The sequence below is a fragment of the Pezoporus flaviventris genome, unplaced genomic scaffold (assembly GCF_033815535.1).
Source record: "Pezoporus flaviventris isolate CSIRO_AGI_PZ_B2104156 unplaced genomic scaffold, CSIRO_AGI_Pfla_v1 ptg000006l, whole genome shotgun sequence".
NCBI lineage: Eukaryota > Metazoa > Chordata > Aves > Psittaciformes > Psittacidae > Pezoporus > Pezoporus flaviventris.
In genome coordinates this window covers 5529369-5544993 of record NW_026892554.1, presented here as the reverse complement: position 1 = coordinate 5544993, position 15625 = coordinate 5529369, and the positions used below count along the sequence as shown (strand labels likewise).

Here is a 15625-nt window from a genome sequence, read left to right as displayed (position 1 = left end):
TGGTTAGCAAACGTGTGAGGTTTGTTAACATATTTGTTAACTCCAATTCTGCTTCCAAAATGAGGATCTCCAGCCTCAGGAAACACTCAGCCTGGGAAGCTTACCTGGTTCCAGGTTTCCTTGCAACCCTCCATCCCTTTCCTACCCCCTTCAGCCCTTAGCGGGTTCATCAAAGGTTTTGGGAAAGTTCAGGAACCATTCGAGCAAACCCTGGCCAATTTATGGGTGCATAAAGCACATGAGAGCTGCAGCTCAAGGCAACCCGAACAGCTCAGGCTCAGTTTTGTCCTGGTTCAAACCTGTGTCTGCTCAAAACCCTGAGAGCTTAAAGTCAATTGGTGCCAGTGTTTGTAACCAACCAAAATTGCTACCTCTCTACCCAAAAGCACTGTTCTTCATGCACAGGAAAGGACAGGATTTTAAACAGCCATGAATGCAGCAGACAAAGATTTTAACAAACAGTAGTTAGGAAAAAAAATGCCACTCGAGAACCACTGTTATTTGCTACCTGTCAGTCAGGGTTAGGATATAACCAGCGGGGGAAGTGGCTTCTCGGAAAGCCTTGTTCAATCTTACTGGAGGAATTTGTGGTCTATTCTGTATACAGTTTGTGGTATCTGAGTCACGACCTGACTCTAAGACATGCTGGATTTCAAATGACAAACGCTGTCTCTCTGACGGAGGCCTCCCATTAGTCAGAAACCAAATGTGTGTGCACTGGGGAGAGCTGGGACATTCGATGCCCAAACAATAAAGCAAGCAAAACAAAATGAGCTAAACCAACTGGAATCAGCAGAAGAGGGTTCATGAAATTTATCTGTCTGTACAAGCAGGTTAAAATTCAGCCAACAGTGCAAGCAGCTTCTATATGAGCTGGAGGGGAAGACTGGTGTGTGCCTTTAGGCACATAATCATGCCTGTGGTTTTACACACAATGCAGGAAAAGTGAAATTATTTTCAAGGACATGCTGGAAACTGGGCAGAAAGTACAGATGGATTAAGTCTGAGTTCTCATTAAAATAGTGACTCTCCGTTTGTTTTCTTTTGAGTTCCTTCTTGATCTTCCCTCCCCATCCCTTTTCTCACTCACGCACACAACCCGCCTTGACATCGACAAAGGGTCAGGAGGCTGTTGCTAACTTTTGCCTGTGGAAGCTGGACGATGTGGCATGTGCAGGCTCAGCATCGAAATACCACTCAAAACCCCTGCCTTCACCCCAACCCTCCCTTTTAAAGAGACAGACACTGTGAAATAAGCTATTTTTCAAGGAAGAGCTGCCTCGTCTTTATTAACCAAGACATTAAGTGCTACTCCATTGCAGTAGCATTCCTGCTTCTCCAAAGCCACTTCCCTCCAGCCCCATTAATACTATTAAAAATTCAATAACTTTTTCTATCACCTTTGTTTAAATCATATTCCTTTATGAAGTATAGCTATTAAAAATGCCTGTAAACTCTTCCTATTGAAATGACATTTTAAAAGGCTTGATTTGAACATGGCTATGTCACTTAAAGTGGAAAAGTTTCTGTGAGTTCCCTTCCAAGCTGTTAAAGATTAGCTTGATGTAGATAAGACTATTCCCCAAACTCATTATCTGTCTTCAAAATGCACCTTAAGGACTACTTAATAAAGTCAAGGTTACGTGAAGAGTATTTCAGTGAAAACCAGTGAATGACTATTAATAAATCTGCATTACAGATTGGTTATTTTGTCTCTGTCTTTCATCTAAGCAATAGATGATCCTTCTGTTCTTTTTTCTTTTTTAACAATAAGCATGTGTTGCCTCCTTGTACAGGTCACCAATGAATCAGAGGCAGCAGCAGTAGTACAGACCATTTTACCATGATTACAAATTAATGTGGTCTACACAAGTAAAATATTTTACAGAGAAGGGTCACCAAATAAATTATAAGTATTCCTGACTGGGCCAAGCTTACATTTAGGAAGAAAATCATCATGCTGCTTTTTGGATAACAGCATTTTTATTTCTCCTGAAATCTTGTTTCCTATTTATTTCAATGTTATAAGCATGAAATGTTAATCCCATGAGTACCAGTGCCAAAGAGCAGTAAGCTCCTCCAGAAGTGAAACACTACAACTTTTTGAAATATGAATAAATCCTGCCAAATAGTTTTCCTAAAGCCTTCTCATCTGTTGTCCATAGCACTTCAGAGCTGCTTTTTTAAGAGTTTGGCTGGTGTTGTACAGCTCTGCAGTACCCAGTGCTGAGGACTGCCATAAAGCATCATCATCACCTGTTTCTGACAGAGCAGATTGGGAAGTTTCTGATGTCTAAGGACTGGAGTCTTATCTTGAAACTGGTCTCATTGATCACACAGCAAATGGCACTGTTCTGCCCTAGGTTCACATGCTGGAATAGTTTTCCCAGAGAGGTGGTGGATGCATCATCCCTGGAGCCATTCAGGCTGGATGCAGTTCTGGGCAACCTGATCTAGGTCAGATGTCCCTGCTCATTGCAGGGGTGTTGGACTAGATGAGATTTTAAGGTCCCTTCCACCCAAACAAGTCTATGAGCTTCTTCCCTACTCCTCTCTATGGAGAGGGTCAAGCTGCTCCAGAACACACTCATATTTCTCCCTGTGGAGATCAAGGAGAGTAATATGGGGCTACTGGAGAGAGGGAGAAAAACCTACCCCAGCCAAGCTGGCTGGAAATTTGGACTGGAATTCTGAGGATGAACTCAGGCTATCTTTTACATTTCTCAGTACCTCTAATGTCTAAATACTCTTTATTTTTTTAGAACTATTTTTGGTTTCAGCTGAAAGCAGTCAACACAGAAGTTCACAGCTGTGTATGCAGCAAAAGGAACCACACAGATTTTTTGCTAGACTGACTTGCGGGAAATTGTTGATTCACTCTACATGGAAGAGCTCCAAAATACAATCTGTTACCTGTCATTCAACTATTCCAGAGGAATTTGCATAACACAAATGTGTCCATATTGGCCATGCTCTACCTTGTCCACTAAAGATTAGACTGATTCAAGGACAGAAGGAAATAAAAATGCAAATGCCTGTATATAATCACTAGCTGCCCCTTTCCTTTATCTTTAGATAGAGTTCCATGAACTCTATGATTGTTAACTATGGAACATGTATTTTTAGAGATGGGACTATATATTTTGCCATCTCTTGTACTGGGGCCCCTCAAAAACTTTTGGGTAAATCCACAGGGATTACTGCACAGAACTGAAATCCTACTCAAGTCCATGCTCAGGGTTTGCCAGATGGAGAGCAGCTCTTGTCCAATAGTCACATACTTTATTAGTATGCTGCTGAACCTGGGCCTCTCAGCAGGGTATTTTGCCTTGATCACAGTAAATTTAAATACATCCACAATGCCAGCAAAGGCGAGCCTACCTCAGTGTGCATGTACAAGCATAATAATAACAGCAGCAGCCAACAATTGCTCTACAAAAGGTTGGATCTGTTTACAAAACACAACACAAATTTTAACCCTGAATTTAGGTTCTTCAGTTTAGGGGATTTGCACAAAAGTCATGGGAAATCTGGTAATTAGGAGACAGGCCCTTGTGAGTCTCCTTATTTTACTTTCCAGATAAGATGCGATTCACTCTGTGCTTCACCTTTAGGAGAGAAGACTGGGGCAAGACCTTGCAGTAATACTGAGAGCTCATGTCATCGCTGCTTGGGAGAAGAGCTGGGCCACCTGAATTATCCTGGAGGAGAACTCTTCATTTTTTTCCACAGATAGCAAAAGATTTTGAACAGGTGAGCGGTATCATACAACCTAAACCTTTTATTCTGCATTTCACATCTTCCTGGTTTATCTAAAGCTCGTGCTACATTGAGTGAATTAGGAGGTTGATTGAAAAGTACATTATATAGTAATTACCTGCAAGATGTGCACTTTAGAAGTAAAGGTTTAGGGACACAGGAAAGGCATATAATAAAGAGTGGTGTGCTTTGAAAGGTCTAGGCAATGCTGCAAGAAATGACATTACCTCACAGTTGTCAAGGCTCAGAAGTTTTATTACCAAGGAATTTCACTTTTGCCTCCTATTCTTAACACATTGACCAGTTCTGGGACTGAGAGGATTTGCTGATCTAATATAGATAGTGATTCCGTAGGTTTGTTCAGATTTATATAGACAGCACCCTGGGATCAGGAATTACATTTAAAATGTAATAAAATGTTCTTGTGCACTTTTACTCACAAATACTGTACTTAAAAAAGTAAACATCAAATAATCTCAGATATCTTTCAAGAAAATGTTGACATAGCTCCAAGAGCTCATACAGATGACTGAATAGTTTTCTGAGTAAACTTAATAAACTCATATTCTTATTCTTTCAGTGTAGCATGAAGTATCACATCATGGAGGAGACAGAAAGCTGAGCCATATAATTTAGCAGAAATCTATTTTAAACATATATTTCAATGTATGAAGATGGAATATAGACATTTATATAGGCATGTTTTTATAGTATTTACAGTCTTAAGGTTTAAGAAATGATAGCAGTTAAGTTTCCCCCATGTAAATGAATTAAATTCACATTGCTAAAAATATGTCCCTGTTCCTAAAGTGAAACCTCAGTCCTTTTCCACTCAGCAGCAATTCTACAATAATTTCAAGGGGCAGGATTTGACCCCCTAATGTGTTCAGAGGACTTTGTACAAGTTAGGAGTTTTAGCACAATTGCTCCTCTAAGTAGTCAAAATGATTCATCTACATTATCTGTCTTTATTAAACAGTCATTTACCCTAGTGAGTCCCACTCAAGGGAATCTTTATTATTCAGACAAGCCCTTACAGTCATAATGACACAAAATATATAGGAATGGTTAATAATACTGTTATTCCTATGTCTGTGGGTAAACATCAGCTGGTAATTTTATCTCAACAGACAGGAGCAGAAACAAAAATCTACAGTTTACATAAGCAGGCAACCCATAATAATGTGCCGGAGGTCTGGTGAATACTTTAAAGCAAGACAGACCCCTGGGAGACACCAAATTTGGGTTCTTAATATATTTTGCCCAGCAACATAAAATGAAGTCTTTCTTATAAGAATTAATGAGACTGCTGAAGACTGAGCAGAAGTATCACTTGAACTCTACTGAGTCTGTAGCAGTGCCAAAGCTGGTGGCATGACTATTATTATCAACCTAAAATCATTTAAGAACAAAATACTAAAAAGTATATTCTATGTTATAGAACCTGCTTATATTCCAGGTTAGAACCTACCCAAACCATTGATGGTGCCAAGGCCACCTCCAGCTGAAAAAAGTGCCTTTGCAATCATTTCTTCCTCAAAAGACTACCCGTGGACAATGCAGCTTAATAATATTGGCATGTCTCACGTCAGAATCCAAAATTAAGTCTGAAGAAAGGCCTCAGGGAGGCCTTTTTGTGGTTGGGAATATCTACAACCCTTTGAAATGTTCATAATAATGACAGTCAGGGCCCCCACTTCTAAGTCAAGGGTAGGTGGAAGAAGGGGGTTTCCAATGCAACTTTAGGTTGGAGCCTCTTCATAGGATTAGGTGAGCATTTTCACCTCCAAGGCACTTCTAATTTCAGATGTGTTGGATGCTGAGAAGGCTCTTGATCCTTCAACTCTTATTTGGTGGAACAATGTATATTTTTAAAACTTTTACATCACTTTAATGAAGATCTGGTTTGTTAAAGTCTTGAGGGAACAGACTGCTCATTTTGTGGCTTTTAATCATCTACTGAGGCACTGAAACTTCATGATTCATGAGGTTTTGTACACTTCTGTGCTTCTATGCAGCTTTTTTAAAGAAAAGATAAATTTTATCATCCCTCATAGGCTGCTTCAGATAACACAGGCCTTGGGGTAGCCTCCAAAGGCACTGTCCTGTATCAAAGCAGTGCAAAACACTTCATTTTGAAACTACAGCTGAAGCAGTCCAAAAGTCTGAGTGACATACTGCTAATTTTTCTCTCCTTCAGTTTTCAGATGTTCTGTGCCATCCCCCAGTGTAGTACCTCAGCCATGAGCATGTGAATTAGAGCTGTAGAATGAACACTGCAAGACTTTATGGAGTATACTGCTCTTTGATCTCCCTGGTTTCTGCACATAGATGAACACAGCAAGCTAAGCACAGCAATTAGCAGTAACAACTCTTAACAGGCTTCACAATAGACACAAAAGGACACAAGTAGGTGGTTTACAGCATGGCAGATAAAAACAAAGTGGGTACTTTCTTCTGCACACCACTCCTCCAGCAAGTTTAGGCTAAGGGACCAGAGGTCTAACTGGCAAAAATTCCACTTCTAGTAAATAGACCTAAAAAAAACCATACTGAATTTGTGGCTAGTCCCTGCATCAGACGAAATACATTTGTCTTGTCCTTAACAAAGACACCTATGAACAAAATTTATGGGGATAACTATTCTTGGCTTCAGTTCTGACTTAAGACTGAAGAAATCAACATGGACATCACCATAAACACTTAGATTTCCATGCATGAGGAAATCAAAAGGAAAATCAGACACTGACTGCTTTGCAGAAGCATAGTAATTTCCATTGACACTGCTGCCCAGGGAGAGGGTGTAAGCAACAAAAGCAGTTATAGTGCTCAACGACACTTTACAAGCCCATCCTCTACCCCAACCAGCCCTATGAAAACCGAAGGAGAATACCTTAAGCCAACCTTCTGCTACCTGGCTCTGGTGCTTAGACCTCAGCAGACCTAAGGACTGAGCTACGTCATGTCTGGAGGTTGTTCCCTGTAGACCATTCAGCTGGGTAGCCCAAGGTGTATCCCATCACACCCACTCCCTTCCCAAACACTTCCCAACTGCCTGGGAAACAAGAGCCAGGGCACAAGTGTACTGTGTGATAGTTCCATACTGCAACTATGATAGATCACCCAGCCTTTTCATGCTGCTTTAACAGTAGAAGCAGCCTCCCCCTTGTCCCCTATAAGCCTGTAAATGACGGGGCCACATTTGTTTGGTGTTGTTTTGACAAACAGCACATGCCAATTAGCACATGCCCATCAGAGGATAGATTTGCAGACATGGCCTAACAAAATTCATTTTTCAAAACAAATACCAGCCTTTAGAGACAACTCATAAGAGTATTGCATCAGAGATATCTCTAAAGCTGACATTTTCAAATACACATTTTTATACTATACATACACATATATATATATAGGAATAAGAAGCTGGAAAGGAAAAAAAGAAGCAATAAATCAGAGAACATCTAAGGATCTTTAGCCATAAGCTATTTCTTAAATCAGGAAGGAAAATATGCATTAATCAGAACATTAGCTCCTGACAGTGCAACAACATCAGGAACACTGCTACTGTACAGAGTCATGAATCACTGTAGGCCTACAAAACATTTATATAACTTTAACATCATCATTGGCTTTGATCAATAATATAACCCATGAAAGATAACAGGTTCATAACTTTCTCCCCCAGTGTGAACTCTGGATGTGTAAAAATCTATGAAAATAACAAAAATAATAATAAATAATTTTTGTCACCCATCACTATGTCCGAGGGCATCTCAAAGCAGGTTAGAGGCACAGGCTGATTTTCTACAGCCATTACAGAGTACAGTGAAATCAAAGCAGCAAAAAAGTTGTGCTGTAAACTCTGGGTGATGATGCACTGAACAATTTCTGCTGTGCACGCTGACCATGCCCTTCTGCTCATGATGGTGGGTAGGTTCAGAGGAAAGAATAAGATAAAACAAAGATTTTGGTCAGTAGAGCAATCCCTACATGAACCTCTGCAGCACACTGAATCTGGAGGAATCCCTGGGACCTTTTAGATGTTTAATTTTCTTGCTGCAGTGCTGCTTATCTGGGTTGGGAATCTTTGCAGAGGACAACTTTATGAGCATTTACTTTCTTTTCAGCCACTGACTTCAAATGCTTACTCTGAATAAATGGAGAACCAGAATACATGGATGCATACAAAATGTTGAGCTATATAATGCCCTCTGTAATGCCCTCCCTTTTTCTTTCCAATTAATAACTCTGGATGTTGTAACTAATCTAACTTGGACCTGGAAAAAGCACTTGGCTCATATCCCTTAATTGGTATCTTTAGCATGGTGGAGATAACTGTAAATTATCAAAAAGTCTGTTAAGTGAGGAATGGGACCCTGCAGCTGAAAGAGTTTCCATGGCCTTGCTACGTGCCAATGTTTAAGATTGAGTGCTTCGGTGATGTGGGAGTTATATTTAAAACCTCTATATACATTTATATCAACTTAGACTTAAAGAGACATTTTATCTTTTCCTCTCAGGGAAAAAGTGTCCTTGGATTCAGCTTCATTTAATCACCTTTTGTTCCAGCTATTGGTGAAACTTCTTATGGCATTGATTGCTTGAGGTTTGCTTTAATTCCTTCCTTCAAGAGTGAGTCATGCAACGTATTCACTACTAAGACACATTTTTGAGAGCTAGCTGGGGAAGCATGATGGAAGCAGATATCACAAAAAGATAAATTTTCCTTCCTTCCCCCCCTCCTTGTTCTTTCACCAAAACATGGTACATGGTTAAAATCTAACAGGAACCCAGTACGCTGTTGTAACACCCTCTCTTCGCATCTAATCTGTAGAACCAGTCATCTGATCCCAATTCTACTATTATTGTAACGGGCATAACATGGACTGCAATCCAGGGTCGGGATAAAGAGCACATAAAACCTTCAGAAACATTTGTCAAGATTTTTCCCTTATACTTACAGATGTTAAAACCAGAGGCACAGAAGCAGAGGACTCTTAACACATATGCTAACAGATACCAAGTGCTAAAATGATTTCTAATACGAAAGCCTATAAAATAAGACTGATATTTCTGTAAACACTTCTTTATGGCACTTTGTCCCCCATAAACTCTCCCTAATGCCCTGTGCTTTTTAATGTTATCTTTATCTTAAAATTTTCATAATCAGAATCACTAATACAGCTGCCTGACGATGAATAGAGCAAATATATCCAAAATTGTATAACAGTTTTGACAAATACTTTTCTTTGTTTGGAAAAGGCTCGCTTTAACTAATCAACACTAGCCATTATGTGTCTGGAGATGCTAATCACCTAGTATTTTTTCCGTTCCCTGATTGGAAGCCTGCAAGTTATTGTAAGGAAGATAAATGTGTGATTATACATGTGTTTGAATATTTCTCAGATTAAAAGTTACCCTTGACAAAAGTTGTATACGTTCAGTGATTCAAAACCATGTGTATAAGTATCCACTGTCTGAATATCCACAATAATTAATGATGTGATCTCCTTCTATATGCTAAATAAAAGCTAGCACTATCATTCATAAAGATATCTGGAAATTTATTTTTGTTATTACTCAATTGCACTTTCAAAACTATTTCTCTCAACAGGAAAGTGAAAGTCTATAGAAAGCAAATATATATATATACACACCTTATCATACTTAACAGATCTCCATATCTTAATCATAATGAAAAGATGAAATAAGAAAAAACAAATCAAAGCTATGAGAAGACTTTCCCAGCAGCATTAATGTATCAGTTTCTCGACTGTGTAAACTAGTGTAAACCAAGTTAGGTGAACCTAACAAAACCAGCTCCAGACCTCTGAGCTTTTCTTAGGAAAAAGTACTTACACTTTCTGCTTAAAACAATTTTACAACATGACTGTACTCACATTTTAGGGGGTTCTCTTTTGTTTTTCAGTCATAGAGAAATGAGAGTTTAGGAGGAGGATTTTTATTTTGTTTTTAATAATTCGCCCCAAAAATTATCCTCAACGATTATTTTTTTCCCTGCTAAATAATAAAATGAGAAAGCTCTAATGCCGCATGTCAAAATTCCACCTTTAACATATTCTGCATCACAGCAAGGTAGACTTTTGGTATGTTGGCTTATTAAAACATATATATTAATTTGGTTATTAGTCATATTAGCCTATAAAATTCACTTTGTTCCTCAGACAGTACAGAAATCAGTGGACCTCAACTGTCCTTAATTACTTTCTCTGAATGTGATAACTCTTCTCAGTGGGTCTGACATCCAGAGAAGCCAATGTAAGTCCACAGTCTTTAACCCTTTTGGACTAAGATATATACATCATATTCTCCCTACTCTTTCTTCTGCTTTCCTAAAACAACAGAAAATGAAAATAAATGTTTACAAGCCTTCAATAGATTGTGCAATATTGGCCCGTTACTGGCAGGATCAGGTTATGAAATCTGAATACATGAATTCAGGTGGGGTTTGTTTGTTGAGACTGTTTATGCAGTCTCACACTCCACGCAGTAAAGGTTTAGCTATAGACAGAACTAAATTTTAAAAGATAAGAAAGCTCTCTTAAGAAAATCTGGAAGAAAAACTTCATAGCTAATAGGATACTTGCACTTGAATATCTTAATCACTGAACACAATGTTATTGAATTGCAATCTCTTCCTTTGTCTTCCAGAAACTTCCAGAGTCACAGTGAAGTTTCCTGCAGTTTTAAGGTAGGGCTGTGTGAGAACTGTGTTTTTTCTCTAAAACAAAATAAAGACTAAAATCAGCTTTGAGAGCCACACTCTCACACACGCTCCCGCTCCCTCTCCCTCTCTCTGTTAGGCTTCATTTGATAGCTATGAACTGTGGATAAAGAATAAATATGGCTTTTCAGTGCCCTAGGACTCTCACCTGACTTATTTATGTCTGACCTGGTAGAACACCACTGACCTTGGAAAGTTTAATTGAGGCTGGGATTATATGGCACTGCTTGAGGCCACCTGAATTTAGAGGGTGTGACACACACTTTCTCTTACTGACTCTCTCTTATCTGCTGGGAGATGCACATGTGGGTGCACAGTCATGCACCCCAAATTGAGCCTAGCACTGGGAAAATACCTGCACTACTGTAAGCCTAAGGTGTGCAGTACCATAAGGTAAAAGGTACTAGTGCCAGGTAGAATGCACAAATGCATAAGGGTTGGTTGGATTTCTGTGGGTCTGTTGTCTCTTTTCCTTTCACAGCATGTTTTCTCTGAGATTTGATTTTTATTGTTGACTCTTAACTTTTTATAACCTGATTCTGCCTAAGAACTGAGAGCTTAAAGTGTGAAGGAGAAGGAATTATACTGACACTGATTATTCACTTGTACATATCATGTTTAACGTTCTTTAATTAAATTTAATTAAAGCATATGATGAATGCTGATCATTTCACTCCTTTTTCAAGAAAGTTACAGATGCTTAAAAATCCCCACATTGAAGTTAAATGTAAAGAGAGAGAAGGGGAAAAAACAATAAAGGGGGGTGGAAGAAAAAGATCCATAAGACTGAAATGTGGAATAAAATGAAATGGCATAGATATCCGTTAGCCAAAGAGTACTATCTTTCCTACTGGAGATTGTCCCTAGATGGATATAAACAGCTCTCATCCGGGTTTCTTCAAGGCAGAGGCCAACATAGACGTCATATTATGCATGGAGTCTTTTTATGGCACAGAATATTGTCCACTGGAGACCGAGCAGACACCACTAAGCAAACCTCACCTAAGGCCACAGGCAAGCATCAAGCCCAAAGGGGATTCCTCTCCCATCAAAATCACTGTCTCTTTTCCAGCCTGTAATGTATATTTTGCCCTGTCATTTAAAGTTTATCAGTGCCAAAGCCCTGAGACAGCCTGGCTTGAGCCAAACAGGTAGGTGCGAACAGTGAACTACTGGAAAGGTTAAAATATTCCTGGATGGAAGGAGTCCAAAACCTCCTCAGAAATCAAACAACTCCATAATGCTTTCAAGGCAAAAATTATCCATTCTATGCCTTATTTCTAATGTGCCGCCAGACTGAAAGTGTGACCGTTTTCTGTTTGTAGGTGTCATAGGAAATGAAATGAGGAGAGAGTTGCTGTTAAGAGCAACTGCAATTCCCCTACCTCTCTCCAGCAGACTATGCCATGAATAAGGATATCTTTTATTATTTTTATAGTTCTATGCAGTGATGTAGAGCTTACCCGAGTCCCAAGCAAGGTGATACCAAGATCTAGACACATTAAAATCCTGGACGAGCTGTCAATTAAATATATGCTCTTTACAATTCATGGTCTGATTCCCAGTGTCTACATTATTAAATCCACAAACATTGCCAGCTAGGGATAATTGCATCTGTACAGGAAAACATCCAAGATGGGTGAAGAAAGCACCACAGTAAAGCTATCTGCGGCTGTCTCTCATCACCAGTGACATCTTGCAGATGCTGCAGACAAACTGCATTTTTGGAGGTCTCTAGTGAACGGAAAGGATTTTAGAATGAATAACAGACCTCAAGAGGAAATTCTGCTTTTTCCTCTCTTTTTTACCAATCCCTCTCTTCCCACTTGGTGAAGCAGCAGCTTAAGCAGCAGCCCTTTCCAACAGCCAAGAATAACACCAGCCCATGGAGCTGAACTGTTTCAACAGAGCTACGCTGCGCTCCACAAACCAATTCAATGCACTGTGCTGCTGCCATCCAAGAGCCCAGCTCTGAACATCTGGGAAGCTGAATACTCACTCAAAACCAAACACTGCCACTACCGATCACAGTAACATTTACACTGATTTTAACTCAATTTCCATCCAGTTCAACAGTCTTTATCGTGCTCTCAGAGCTGCCGGTCAAGATTTCAGGATTCACTGACTTACTAATACTACAGTTAAGTCCCTAAGCAGGCCAGTAAGGCTGTCCCACAAGTGTATAATTAAGTCTATAAATTAAATATATATATTCTCATCATTAATCTGGACCTGACAGACCTTCAGTATAAACTGACTTGCATTTATTTATTCTAAATGGGAAAACAGCACTAATACAGATACAGTTCTGAAGCACTAGACACAATAACAAAAAAAAAAAGTGTTGGGGAAAAAAAAATAAAGGATTTTTTTCTGTGATCCTTATTTATTACATTTTTAATAGAAAGTCAGTGGAGGTCTTATCTGATGTCATTTGGTTTAGGTTCCATGGTATTTTTTGTATTTGACCAAATTCCCTTATCTTCTCATTGCTTGCGTTCTGCTCTGCCAGCATCCAGCAAACTGATATACTTATCTTCAATTTTATAATAAAGTTTTAGCTTCCACAGGGTAAAAAAAAAAAAAGAGGAAAGGAAAACTGTGTCTAAGATACTAAATATATCAGGCATGTGCGAGTGTCAAGGAATCCAGCAGTTAACCTTCTTCTTACCATAGAAGCTTTAATTGTTAAAGACATTTGACTCACAGGCTCATGACTGTTTTTCTTTTATGCAAATTCTTAGTTATTGCTATTTATATGGTCAAATTAAGAAAACTGTTAGAATCTCAGGCACTATGCAGTGAATATTTCGAAGCAAGGTTGGTGATCATTAGTTTTCTGTGATTGCAGTTAATAACCAAAGGTGAAAAGATAATTAGAAGTGACAATTCTGAGGCAGGGAATATAAACCAAGGACTAATGAGCAAGTTATTGTGCAAGTGTCCATCTTCTCTTTAGAGATTTATTCCCCACTCTATCATGACATTTTTTCCTTCTCTTTCTTCATTAGGTTTCACACTTGTTATGTCTCTTCCCTATCTCCTCACCACTCATTGTCTCCAAAGTTCTACCAAAAACGACCTGAAAATCAACATAAACATAAAAGCCATCTCCTTACTTACCCTGCTTGTCCATTTAGTCTGCTTATCTCTTGTTACATGCGACCTACCTTAATTCGCTGAGAGGATGTCCTTTCTTGGTTGTACTCCTTCTTCAGAGGTCCCATCTTAAGAAGAGTCTCTTTCCTCTCTGTAGAAGCCAAAATCTGATTTGCAAAGCAAACCAAACTCTTTCAATCATCCATTTGCTTGTCCAGCTTATAACCAAGGCACATTTGCTAAGTGTTGAGGATGAAAACATAACATTTTTTGCTGGTTTTGATATAAATAAACAGAAGAAAATAGGGTAGAAATTGAAGCTAAAAGACCAGAGGTATCAAAGAGAACAGAGAATGAGAATGTAAGTCAGGATCTAGGTTCCCAGCTGAAATAAATCAGTCTCATCAGTGAGAGCGGAGCAACACCAATTTAAAACATCTGAGGATCTGGCCCAAGGTGAGCTTTATTTTGCTTTGATAAAAAAAAAAACAAAAAAAAAAAACAACACACCATATCAATAAAACTGGAAAACAAAGAACATGGCCCTAGTACGTCAAGCTGGGCTGGGTCTGAAGAAAGGGAGCTAACTGGCTTATTATATAGATGTTATACTTTGACAAAATGTGACAACTACACCTTTTCATTTCCCCAGTGGCCTCCAGGAGACTTAAGATTTAGTATCCTATAGAACACTTTAAGCTTGAGAAACTTCTTCTTATGGTTTCTTATGAGTCCTGGAGGCTGTGAAAGAGATTACAATGCTTTATATTAACTTCTCTCAGCTTGCGAGAGATAAGCTAGTGGACTGATACCAAAGTCTCCCCCCTTTTCACTGATCTGCAGAAGTGGTACATCTGAAACTACAAGTTCTTCCCCTCTAAGTCAGAAAATGAGCCATTTGCAACAGCAGCTCCACAGTTTTTCACAGCCCTGCCAAGTTCCAGGCCAAAAGTGTCAGCATTGCCACGGCTTCTGATCTTGTGCAGCCATCAGTTGAAAATGTGCAATTTCCATGCACATCTATTCTGGGCTCAGTGCAATTGCAATCCCCAGGATAGCCAAGACATGGTGAGATCAAGTCTGCTTACTCTGTTTTGAAGTCAGGTTGGCTGAAAAATAAGAAATAAAAAGAAGTGAATAGTAAGAACCAAAAAGAAAAAAAAAAACAACTCTTGCATGTTTGCCCATCCTTCCTTTTTCCCCAACTGACAGGGTCTGATAAAATCCAATGGAATATTTTGCTGTGGAGTAGTAGATGAAAGAATAACCTTCTATGTCAGGCCTTTTGAAGGCTTGTATTACCTGCACATCATTCAGCTGTTCTCAGAGTAAAGTGCATGCAATTTTTGCTCTGAGCACACAGTATAAACAGAGTCAGCTCTCCCCAATGTCCCACAGATGGAGATCCACAAAGACAATTTGTTGTGTGCCATCTAAGCAAGGGAGGTTGTTACACACTCATGTGCTCTGTTTCTCATGTCTGTATTTCAAAGGTTGGTCCTGATGTATTTATATTGCTTCTAATGAAATCTCTTAAAATCATGAAGTTCTGGGAAACAGAAAATTGACCAAACGCTCTTGATCAGTTCAATGGATGACCACAATGTCTGTTCTTCCCAAGATTCTTAAAGCAGCACAAGACTGGAGAGAGCTGGGCCCACTTTAGCTCCTGATTAAACAAATGTCTGAGACATGTTATATCCTACAGTCAAGACAAAATAGGGACATCTGTCCCTATGCAACAAAATCCCCAAAGCACTGATCACCACTGTCTATTGCTAACTCCAAAAATCCCACTTTCGGTAAACTCTCCTCCATAAACTGGAAGTTTCATACTTCGCACATGTGGGAAAACTTAGCTCAGGGAGGTGTCTTATGCCCCATTCCTTGAAATCAGAGTCTTTTAGGCTGAGAATTTCCTTTTGAAGGAAGTGGGAAGTGGCTGAGAAACACACTGAGCTGAAAGACCACAGGAGAAACACAACACCATGGAAGTATTAAAAAGAATTCAGAGGAAGCCCT

The 15625-nt window shown here is 39.2% G+C and overlaps 1 long non-coding RNA gene across 2 annotated transcripts in view; it reads right to left on the bottom strand.

The window, feature by feature from the left end:
* The window catches only part of LOC133265666 (uncharacterized), a 92870-nt gene that overhangs the window by 29833 nt on the left and 47412 nt on the right, over positions 1–15625 (bottom strand). For both annotated transcript variants that reach the window (XR_009742053.1, XR_009742052.1), the window contains exon 3: positions 13675–14712. This is a non-coding gene — a long non-coding RNA (uncharacterized LOC133265666). The remainder of the gene's footprint in view (positions 1–13674; positions 14713–15625) is intronic.